This window comes from Sorex fumeus, unplaced genomic scaffold (assembly GCF_029834395.1).
Source record: "Sorex fumeus unplaced genomic scaffold, SorFum_2.1 ptg000106l, whole genome shotgun sequence".
Classification (NCBI taxonomy): domain Eukaryota; kingdom Metazoa; phylum Chordata; class Mammalia; order Eulipotyphla; family Soricidae; genus Sorex; species Sorex fumeus.
Genome location: NW_026606163.1, coordinates 3304133 through 3316391, shown reverse-complemented (window position 1 = coordinate 3316391; position 12259 = coordinate 3304133). Strand labels below are relative to the sequence as shown.

General features: G+C 45.8%; 1 pseudogene; it reads right to left on the bottom strand.

The window, feature by feature from the left end:
* LOC130042609 (NUT family member 2G-like) overlaps positions 1–12259 on the bottom strand; it is a 61640-nt pseudogene that overhangs the window by 959 nt on the left and 48422 nt on the right.

Genomic DNA, 12259 nt, shown 5'->3' with positions numbered 1-12259 from the left:
TGCCCATAAGGGAGCATGCAGGAACAGTAGAAAGGTCTGACCACCTTATTTCAGCAGTGCCACAGAGTCTGGACATACTTCATTTCTACCACACTGATCACAGTTTTAGAGAGAGTAGAACAAAACTGGTGTGGTGCCCAGGAACTGTTCTTGCTTCTAGGGACCAAATGCATGATCAGGCATGTTGAGCCACTTCACACCAGACGCTTCCGGTGCTGTGGAGGAGCCTCAAGTTTCCCCTAAAACATTCCCAACAAGAAATGAATCTCGGAACCAGGAAGCTTGCTGAAGCGATTTCTCCTGATCTTGCACCAGGCCGATTTCACCGGGTTTCCTCAGACAGGGGCAGGTGTTGTACTTCCACCTGCCCCTTACGAATCCAGAGCCCAATGGAAAACCCAGGTATGTGAGACCAGTGACTGCTGACTCTAGTCCTCAAGGGATCAGGGACAGCTGCTCCTTCCCATCTCCTAGCCTCTATATTACGCCCATGAACTGCCTTTCTCCTTGTGCCATTTAAGCTCAGTAATGGTCATGATCCAGAGACTCAAAAATGAATCTCAGAATCCAGCAGCAGCTGCAGAGATTTCTTCGGACACTAATTATTTAATATTTTAGAATTCCAGGGCGTGCAGCCACTTTTGTGGCCATGTGACTTCTCATGCTATTCATAATAAGCTATACAAAATAAAGTATCAGTCTGTTAGGCAGGCTTGAGTGGTGGTGGTGGTAAGCTTAGAAATAATGGTGTTGGGATGGTGTAATGGTGGTGGGATTGAAATATTGAATGTAATCCATTATTGTGAATAACTTTATGAAAATAAAATTTAAAAAATTATTTTGCATACAAAAAAAAAGAAACCCATTCCTGACAGGAACTACCTGTGATTTTGAACTCTCTCCAAATAGGCAGAAAGTAACAGAGCACCAAAGGCAATATAGATCCTGAACTATCAGTGATAAAGAAAACTGCAGGTTCAGGACACCATGCTCAGTTCCAGAAGTCGAGACGGGACAGACAAGGAAAGATTAAGGACCTTGCCCTGGGTAGCTGCCCACTGCCTTGCAGGAAACCCTCACATTTTTTCCCCTGGGCCCTGCATGGACCCCAGAGATGCATCTGCCTCACCTGTGTTTGGGTGAGACCTTCCTCCTCCTCCAACTCCTCAACCAGGGCCAGGAGATCCAGCTGGAATTCTGGGGAGAGCAGGTGCTCCAGGAAGCTGGGATGAATGACCGCCTCGACCTGGAAGGGGGAAGCGGAAGTGAGGGTCCTCATAAGGACCAATGGGAATGAGGAAGCAAACACACCCGTTCCCAGCACAGTGCAGGGGCTTGGATGGCTGCACAAATTCTCACACAGACACAAGCCGGGAGCGCTCACACTCTCACACACACAGGCCCAGACAATCCGCACTCACAAAGGCACATGGACTATTCACCTACTCTCACAGAGAAGCACATGTAAATACACATGGATGCATATACACACATGACACAAAGACACACACTCTTCGACCTCTAGGAACATGTACATGTATCCTCTTACGTTTCTGCACAGAGCTCACACAGTACACACAAATGGAGACACACAGAGATGTTCACACATCGGCCAAACCCAGAAATTCACAAACAAGGGCCAATGTTTGTACAGAGAGACACACGTGAACATATGCACACAAACACAAGTAGAAAAATGCAAGCACAGGTGGTCTCAAAGCAAAGAGCACACGTCACTACCAAGCCCTGGACAGAAGCAGTCCTGCGCCCTCCCCACCCCACAGCAGAGCCCAGTCCCCCACCTTGGTGACAAAGGCCTCCTGGGAGCACAGCTCGTCCACGTAGCTCAGGAGTCATGGCTTAGGGCAGGTTCTGGCCTCCTCCTGCTGCTCCTTCGTGCCCACTGCCCGTCGCCCGAGGGGTGCCCTCCTGACTGTGTCGGGGGCCTTCAGCAGCTCGTCCATGATGTCCATGTACTCCTGCACGGCCTCAGGGGGGATCTCCTTGGGGGCCTTGGTCTTGGGGGCCCGCTGTGGTTTGTGTGTCTTGGGTTGGGCTGCCGGAGCTCGGGTTACGGCCTTCTTAGGGACACAGGCTGAGGAGGAAGGAAGAAGAGAGGGATGTGAGGGAACCCAGGTCCATGCCCTCAGGCACATAGCACTGAGCACAGAGTTGCGGATGGGTACCTGTGGGCTGGGTCAGGTGAGTGCCTACATCTGTTGTACTATAATCCCGTGACTGCGTGAGGGATGAGGATAACCTCAATGGGAGGAGAGGCCCACAGTGTCCCCAGGGTCTCCAACCCCACTTCAAAAGTGAGTCCGACACCCTCAGGCAGCATGGGGTGTGCAGGAAGAGGGAGAAAGCCAGGGACAGGGAGCCGCTGAGCATAGGCCTAGGGGTACATGGGAGAGCGAAGGCTCCCTGGAAGGGCAGGAACCCTAGGGCCTTCCCAGGCCTGTGACCATTAGCTGGGGAACAGGGTCTGTATCTGGCTGCTGGCCTAGTGGTTGACCTGTAGCACCCTGAGGCTCAGGCCTGGGTGGGGCAGGGGGTGGCTTGCCCTGCACTCCATTCTTCGACTGCAGCTTCTGTGCCTCCGTTTCTTCCTCAGCCTCAAACTCCATGAACCTGGTGTGGGGAGTACAGGCCCCACTGAGTCGGGTTGGCTTGGAGCACGTGGGATGAGGCAGGACAGGGGATGCTCATGGAAAAGCCCTCAGGAGGATGGAGAATGGATGGGCACAAACCCCAGCACCTCCAGTGATTCCCCATATCAGCCCTTTGAGGGTCATAGAAAATAAGGGACTGTGACCCTTAGACTGTGGTCAGGAGCCCCAGAGCATGGTGGGCAGAATTGTCCCAGCCCCGGGTAGGACAAGTTTCTGCAGGGGACGGGCCTTCTGGGGATACCAGGGCCCCCCTGGCCATCTGGGAGTAGCCCCTGAAGCTCCGGCCCGCAGCCAGCCCCAACTCCCACTCACTGCCCAGAACTGACTCACTTGGCAGCCACGTCGTAGTAGATTATGCGGTCAAAGTTGCTCGTGCCATGCCATTCCCGCAAGGCACGGCGCAGGCCTTCCTCCAGGCCCATGGTGGGCTTCAGGCAGGCCAAGGTGCGCAGCACTGGGCTGCAAGGACAGGCTTGGTCAGGGTCTGTGTCTGGTGGGAGCCCCCGCTGCCCCACACCCATTCCTTGACCCCCGATGACGGCCTGGTCTCCCCTCCCCTCCCAGAGTTGACTCGCCTCCTACACCCCAGACCGGTGGCTATTCTAGTGTCAAGCCTCAGCTCTGGGGATAAGTCATGAGACGCCGAGGCCGAGCAGTCATGCCTGTCTGAACCTTGGTGCATCTGTGCTGTGTCTGGTCTTAGGAACAGAATGTCTGTCCTTCATTCCATAGGTCAGGACCAACCCTGATAGGGGACTGAGCTGAGGCTTTAAGGCATGGCTGGTCACTACAGGCTTTTGAGCCAGAACTCTGGGATGGCATTCCTGAGGACATTCTCTCCCATGGACCCTACGCTGGGGGTCACACCAGTACCTTCTGGGAAGCTACCATTAGTTCTAGATCACCTGAGGGACTCACATAAGGAAGCAGGAAAGGGCCTCAGTGTCCAGAGTCTGAGGAATGTATTGCCGGGTCAGGGCCTTGAAGCTCTGCCAGCGCCGGAAGTTCTCATAGACGCTATTGGGACTGCTGGAGGTTTTTGGCAATGCCTGGTTTCGGGTGGTGGCCAGACCACTCTACCCACAAACCCACTGGGAGTGTGGTCCACCGCTGCATGGGAGCATGATGGGAGCCACCTGGGCCACTGGCAGTGGAACCTGAGGAGGATGGTCTCTCTTTCCAGCCTGGGTGACAATAGTAGCTGGAGTTGGAATAACGGTCTCCAGCACAGACGATACCAAGTAGAGGGGTGCAGGATGACCGGCCATGGAAGATGGAGCCTCTGCGGCCCCACAGTTGAGTGGAGCCTGTGTCAGGATGACAGGCTGGTTCTGGGCTGACTCCACAAGCGCTGCCTCAGGGCTGACCTAGATGATGACCTTGCAAGGTCCAGGGACATGGGGTCCATGGCCAGCAGCTCCTGCCACCACAGGCATCATGGGGAAAGGTGACAGCACCAGAGGGTTGCCAGGAGCAATGGCCGAGGTCACCAGAGGGGGCATCTGGATCGGTTCCCAGGGTGGTGGCTGGGGGAGCCCTGGATTGAGAAAGGGCGAGACCCTGAAAGCAGAGCCGAAGACCCCAAGATTCATGGTCATCTCTGGGAGCAGCACAGGAGACACTGCGGACAGGAGGGAGGAGGAGTGAGAGGGAGATGGTACAGGGGGAGGGCCAGGAGGGCCTGGCTGGGGTAACATTCCATGAAGGCATCTCATTGGAGGATCAGAACAAGAACTTTCCTTCAAACTTGTCAGTGGCAGCACAGCTCACATGGCCTCTTCCAGCAATTTAGACAGTTTCCCAATTCTCAGCACACAGGTTGGCATGGTCTTCGCTGTATCTCAATACTTTATCCACCAGTCTAGTTGTGTGCCCCTCAAATCTTTCTCCTTCCTCTCTCCCTGATGACCTCCTTCAACAGAGTCTACTCTTTCTTTGGAAAATTCAGTCATTAGTGACCTGTGAACCCCTGTAGGTCACAATTTGAACGGAGTTTTCCTCAGCAAATGCTGTGGGTTTTGCTTTTTTGTTTGTTTGTTTTGCTGATCCTTCTTAGGGTCCAGTACCTAGGACTGAAAGTAATGTAGATTTGTCTAACATGTTTGACTAGCTTTTTCAAAGTTTTGTTCTACTGGAAGCTCTTATCCTTCGTAGAATAGCCACGAAACCTCAAGTTGGAACAGCTTCCAAACTCAAACTTACTTTCTTTGTATTTGCAATATATTTTATGGATGATTTGCCTCCTAAATAAAACGTTGAATCGAGGAATATTTTTAATGGTTCAAAGCTAAGCTTTGACAAAAGTCAATGATGTGTGTTTAATGCAGTGCTGGGTGTTCCCTTCTACTTTCTCTGGTCAGTACAATTCTCTCCCACACCAAAGTAGTTTTCTGTTGTTAACATAATTCTAGGTATGTACTATGTACTGAAACCCCAAAGAATCTCATTTTTTATGAACTCACTATTGGTTTCCACTCTGGTTAAAAGCACATGTATGTTCTACCAGCTGGCATGTGTAGTGATTTTTTTTATATTCGTCAAACGGCTTCTCTCTTTTTCAGGAGACTCCATCCCCACAACATGAAATTCTGCAGACCCTAACTAAATCCTTACAGTGTCTGGCAATTCAGTGGCGAATGGAATAGGGAGGTCTGAATTAGGAAGTGGAGCAGAATGGAAGTGCAACTGACTTCAATGTTCAGATCAGCAACAAAGTTACCTTCTGCATATTTTCATCCGTGGCTGGGAAAACCTGATTCAAATTTCCTCTACACTCTTTTCTTCAGTGTTTATAAGAAAATAATTTTTCAGTCTAGTTTTGGAACGATTTATAAGATCTCCCCAAAATCTCAGTCTGAAAGGATTTGGGAATATGCATTTATAATACAACATTCATTGCACTGTTTGGCCTCTATGGAGGGAATGACCTGCTCAGCCAGTAGCCGTCAGATCATTCCATCCTAAGCAGCGTGGCAAGCTGCCTTTGCAGACACCAATCTCCGGATGCTTCCCAGCAGCTGCTCTGTCACTGTACATTGGTTCAACAGCGGTATCCAGGTCATAAGAATTCTATCAAAATCAAGAACATCCTTCCCCAAACAATGTTGGACACAGGGAACGAGGACTCGAGAAATTTCTTGAAACTTCCAATTCTGTCATGAAGAAACTATACTTGATTTTCAGCCAGGGATTTCTCATGAGATGGATTTTGAGCTTGAACTTTGTCCTCAGGCTTCAGGCAAGACTTTATGTTTGCTTCCTTGCTGTGTCCTGAAAAGCCACCTATAATTCTGGAGGCTCTTGTGCGTGCGTGACTGGCGGAAGTTTGCACCCACCACGGCCCGTAGGTGCGCGCGCACTGGGGCTGTCCTGGGTCAGTTCTAAGCAGTTAGAGGTAACGGACACGCACGCGCACCTGCATTTCGCGCGGGGTCTGCAACCACCAACGTCCTACAGGCTATGGGTGTAATGATTCCCCTTTGGGATATTTGCACCCATGCCTCTATCAGATTCAACAGAGAGGTGTGTGGCCCTGTCCAGCTGTCTGCAGGGGCGCATCTCCCCCAGGCTGTGGGCACCACTGCACACCTGCGCCATGTCCTTTCCGGATCCGGATGCTGAGCGCGAGGGAGGTAAAGGAATCCTGGGACCATTCAAACTGCTACTTGGGGTCCGAGCGATAGTGCAGTGGGCAGGGCCATTGCCTTGCATATGACCAACATGGCTTCCATCCCCGTAATCCCAGATGGTACCCTGAGTACTGCCAGAGTAATTCCTGAGTGCAGAGCAATTACTGAGCACAGTCAGTGTAGCTTAAAACCAAAACAAAAGAATCCCAAAACACAACAGCAATAAAACAGCAGAAGCAAACTAACCCTACTACTTTGTGGACCTTTTTTGTATGATACAAAAGCAAACGAAGTTTTTTCTTATTGAAAACATTAGCCCTTGAACTTGAAGAAAGTCAGGTCCGTCGTAAATGGGGAAAATCTCTAACACAAATAGAAAATGAATACATAGAAAAGCTTTTCCTTTGTTTCCCAAAACGTTTTAGGAACCAGCAATTAGTTTCCGTCACTATACCCTCGTTAATAAATGAAACAGTTTTCATGACTTAAAATAATGGATCAATCATAATATGACGTCCAATTGTTGTGCAATTGATAGCCAGGTTAGCAGGAGATGCAAGAACAAAGCAAATATCAACAAAGATAGGTAAAGGCTCAGTTTAGCTTACAAAATTGACAGTGAAACTTTATTTTTGTACATTTTAATGCCTTAAAATATTTAAAATGTGTGTTCATTATCTGTAGTACTTTTGGACACAGACACTTCATTTACAGAGAACAGGTAGAAGTGTTCCAGCCATTGTCAGCTCACAAGTACATGGGTGTAATGCTGCCATCCCAGATCTGTTTGAGTTGAAGCATCGTGATAACCAGTTCCAAGAAACCAGTAGGATGGCCAAGTGGCAGAAACACGCATTTCAGGTTGTTTACTTCAGTAAGCAGCCAGTGAAATTTTGGGCCCAGCAGAGCAAGCTGAACATGGTGACCCATTAAATATGAGGGACCTGTGGTAGTGGTGGTTCTGGTATTATGGCAACACTAATTCAGTTTCCTTCATCCCACAAAGAATTTGTTAGGATGATAAATATCTGCTGGAGAAAGGGCAAATGCAATTGGAAAGAATCTTGAGAAATCCCAGAGGAAAGGAAGACGGTGTACTGGGCAGACAAGGCAGCAGCTCACTGAGCGTTTCCACTCTGTCCTGGGAGTAGCCAGTCATGGAAGCTCTTATGAATTCTTTCCCAAGGACACAGAATGAGGGGTGTCCTTCATTTTCCCCATGAGCAACTTCGGGAGTTTAAGTTGCTTTGTGTACCTGAGGAGTGAAGGTCAAGTGTTGGTGTGTTTGCAAAGTTAGGCACATATGTAGTGGTCATGGCATGTGATTTTCAGCATGTTATACGTGCATCGCACAACTAAGGTCATATATGTTGTCATCAGTAACTCTCGACGTGGGTGCCTTTCCCCACCATTGTCCTCAGATCACCTTCAGTCTGCTTCTTCCTTGACTGAGGATTTCTTAGTGTAATCAAAAGTCAAGACTTTCTCTTCATTTAGGATTTTTAAATTACCTTCTTTTGTTTAAATAGCACGCTGAGATCATACAGTATTTGTCCTTGCTCTGAATTATTTTGCTCGTCAGGATGCCCTCCATCCATCCAAATTGCAGGAGTCTGCAATATTTTACCTTTTCTTGTAGCTGAGTAGGGTTCTGTTGTTTGTGTTTATACTACAACTTTATCCGTTTATGTGTCCATTTGGGGTTTTTCTGAGTATTGTACTTAGCACTGCAGTGAATACAGGAGTGCATATATCATTTTGAGTTTTCTATTAAGGGGTTTTGGTGGGAACATGCAAATGTGAAATCACTAGGTCTTTTGGAACCTATATTCTTGCTCCACTACCCAACTCCAGGCCGCTTTCCACACACTTGGGCCGAGCCTCACATCTGAGTGAACATATTCCTGGCCACATCCCTACCCATTTTCTATAATTACAGCAGCAATATGATGGGTTTCAGACAGTAGGTAACAAATCATAGAGGAAATATATATATATATATTTATATATATAAATATATTTATATATAGTTTCAGACAATAGGTAACAAATCATAGAGGGAATTTATATATATATATATACATATATATATATATATATATATATATCTCAGACAGTCCAGCAATCTACCGAGAGTATTCTCCCCATACTGGACAGCCGGGCAAACTACTCATGGTGTATTCGATATGCCAAAATTATTAAAATAATGAGTCTTATTTCCCTGACCCTGAAAGAACCTCCAATCATTGGGAAAGACAAGTAAGGAAAGGCTGCTAAAATCTCAGGGCTTGGATGAATGGAGACATTGCTGGCACCTGACTTCATTGAGCTCATCAAGTAAATTGTTGAACAACAGGATGACAGTGATAGAGTGATTCTTGCTTTTAGAGAAGTTTCCAAACTTTTCCACAGAGGTTCAGCCAAATGTTGTTCCCACAGACTGTGAATGAAATAGCACCCCTTTTACACCACCCCTTCTCAGTACTGGTTGTTTCCAGATATATATATATATATATATATACATACACACATATATGTATATATATACACTCACACACATATATGTATATATATCAGTTATTTTTAGATATATATTTAGCTAAGATATATATATCTTTCTGATTCTTGTAACTTGAAATTCATTGCTTTTTAATTTTTGCTTTGCATTTCTTAGATAACAAGTGACTAGTAATATCTTTTCAGATGTCTGCTGGATTTTCTTAGCCATTTTCGGAAAATGGATGCTCATCTCCAATTTTATGTAATTGTTGAGTTTTTCTGGTTGAGCTTTATAACGCTTTATGTGTATGTAATATTTAAGCCTTTACGAAAAGCATGGTTTGCAAATGTTTTCTCCCATTTTGTAGGAAGTGTTTCAATTTTAAGAAAGTCTGATTTGGATTTTTAAGAAGTCTGATTTTTTTTTGCCATGCATAAGCTTTCAGATGTAGGCCCATTTGTTTATTTCTGGTTTTATTTTATGTATTTTTATCCTGAGTCAATCTTGTTTAGATTTGTTGGTGTACCATTGTTCACAGTAGCTGTGTTCTTCTTTGTATTTTAATGTTGGTTTAAATGTTTCCTTTGCAAATTGTAGCATTGTAGGCTACTTATTTTTTTGTCAATTTTATTTACTATACCAGCATCAATTGGTGGCTTGGCTAATTTTCCCTTTCATTTGAGAATTTTCTTATTTCTTTTTTTAAATTTTATTTTTATAAAGTAGTTCACAATGCTTGAGCAGGCCCAGTAACGTCTCCATTGGAGACTTTGTTGTTACTGTGTCTGGCATATCAAATACTCTCGGTAGCTTGCCGGGCTCTCCGAGAGGGGCGGAGGAATCGAACTCGGGTCGGCCATGTTGGCCGCTTGTAAGGCGATCTTTGATTACATTTAATATTTGATCACCAATCCCAATATCATTACACCTTCCCACTACCATATTTCAGATGTTTTCACCCCAAACCCCAACCCATGCCCCAAAGCAGAACCAACATGATTTCTTTTGTATTGTTTGTTCTGAATAAAATGATGAAAATGCTCGAAAATGTTTCCTTAGAGAAAACTGTGTGAAGATTGTTGCATTTCACGCAGGACCCACTAAGCCCTTCTATAAGAGATTATGAGCATATTGTAAAATGTTGAACATTGTGTGCATATATATTGGGCTGGAGTGATAGCACAGCGGTAGGGCGTTTGCCTTGCATGTGGCCGACAAGGCCAACCTGGGTTCAATTCCTCCTTCCCTCTCAGGGAGCCCAGCAAGCTACCCAGAGTATCTCGCCGGCACTGAAAACCCTGGCAAATTATCCGTGACATTTTAATATGCCAAACACAGTAACAACAAGTCTCAAAATGGAGTCGTTATTGGGCCTGCTGGAGCAAGTCGATATCAATGAACAGGAAGCATAGGATTGGTTGCCTTCTCCTTTAAACCCCATCAAATGTGGTGTGCCACTCTTGGAAAATGGGTGGGGTCAGGTATGAGACGCAGCCGCATGGTCCAGGAATACGTTCACTCATAGGTGAGCCTTGGCCTGAACATGTGAAGAACGGCTGTGAACATGGCAGCAGTTGAGTTCTGGAGGATTTTGGCTGCCAGGGTGTAAAATCTTATCACGCTGAAGGTTGTGTGTTCACGGGCTCACTGGATGGCCCTTTCTCACTGCCTTCGTTCAGTGCTCTTGAGTCCTGTGTGTGCCTGGATCAGGATGGCTGTTCTTTCTCTCAAGCTTGAGCCCCTCTTGCTCTGACTCTCCTCTCTGAGTTTACAGTCTTAGTTTATATAGCAGTCACGTAAGGCGGTGACATAAAGGTGGGTTGAATACTGACAAATCAACAAAGAGAGGTAAGACCACTGCTCCAGGAGATTAAGGATAAAATCTCATCTAAAGAGATTACTCCAGATTACTAGGAGATCTGCTCAAGGGTGGGATCCCAACAAGGGTGTGTTCTTCCCTCAGTTAGTAATCTACTTAAATAGTTGTAATAAATCTATTTCTACTATTTCTAGCAATGTCATTCTGTATGAGCACAGTAAGAGATATAAACTTAGTTTGGTTCTTCCTGAGAACATCTCACTATACATTCTGCAGTCCTCACGCCAGGTTAATCTTCCTAGCTCCAGCAGGGTCCTAGTCTCGTCATTACTTACTTTTGGATCATGACAGCATTTGTCCATGATCATGCCCTCAACTTATAGTTGAGTATCGTGGCGCTTTGGCCTGGCCCATTTCGGTGCCAGGGTAGCTCACCACTTGCCCTAGGTCCATTCAATCCCTCATCGGGACCCTGCTCTTGGGGTGCTAGGAACTAAGGGCAACTGAGTCAAGAAATCAGATGCCCAGGAGTAAATATTATTTGGAGTCAATCAACTCCCAAGTTACAAAGCATAATATTAACTGTCTTCCTGTGTCCACACAGAAAGGACATTGCTTACAAGTTCAGTGTCCTTAGATGGGTGTGACCTGACAAACCTAAGCTACCTGAGGAAGGACAAAAGAGTGTTATCCTACATCAGGGGATGACGCAGGCCTTTAATGCTGTGAAATTTCTCTTAACTCTGCAGCATGTCACTTGTTTTAGAAAGTTGTGTTTCCATTTTCATTTGTCTCATTTTTTCTCCTCTAATTTCCAGTTAACTTTCTTTCTTGTACCATTGGCTGTTCAGAGTTGTTTTATTTCCATGCATATAAGTAGTTCTAAGTTTTCTTTATGATTAATTTCTTTCTTGCCATTGTGTTCACATTGGCTACTTGGCATGTTTTAGATCTTCTTGATATTGCTAAGAAAATTTTTGTAGTCTAACAAATGATCAGTCCTAGCAAATGTAACCATGTGCACTTGAAAAGATTGTGATGCATTGAATGCTATATATATATACATATATATATGTAGTAAATATGTATGCATGTATATTTTTCCTTCATTGCTTTGAATTTGATTTCTCATTCTCTGGCTCTGCTGTGTTGATAGTGCTCCGGGTTATTTGCACTCCAACTCTATAGGTGGAGACCCCAGATAGATTGTTGTATTCCCTTCCACCCATTCCGGGCTTGAATGAGCCCTAAATACACCAGGAGACCAGCACCCACTGCCATCTAGCTCCCAAGTGGGTTGAACACCAAAGGAGTTTATGGATGTCTAAGATGGTTAAAATAATAAGGCTGTGTGCAAAGTTTGAGTCATGTGAAAGCAAGAGAGAATTTTTCTCATTGGAAACCATCACTACTTCAGTCAAGAACATTTCAAGTCCTCCTAAATGAGGATGATGAGTGACAAGTCTAAGGTTAATCTTTGCAGGTCATGTGTGCCTTCCCTGTTAGCATAGAATTAATAACCAACAGTTCTAACCATTGCTTTCTTGGGGAACAGTGTTTATTATTACAGTCATTGCAGTTCACCCCACTCAAGTGCCCAAGATTTTCCACCTCTATCCATGTGCTACCTCTTGTTATG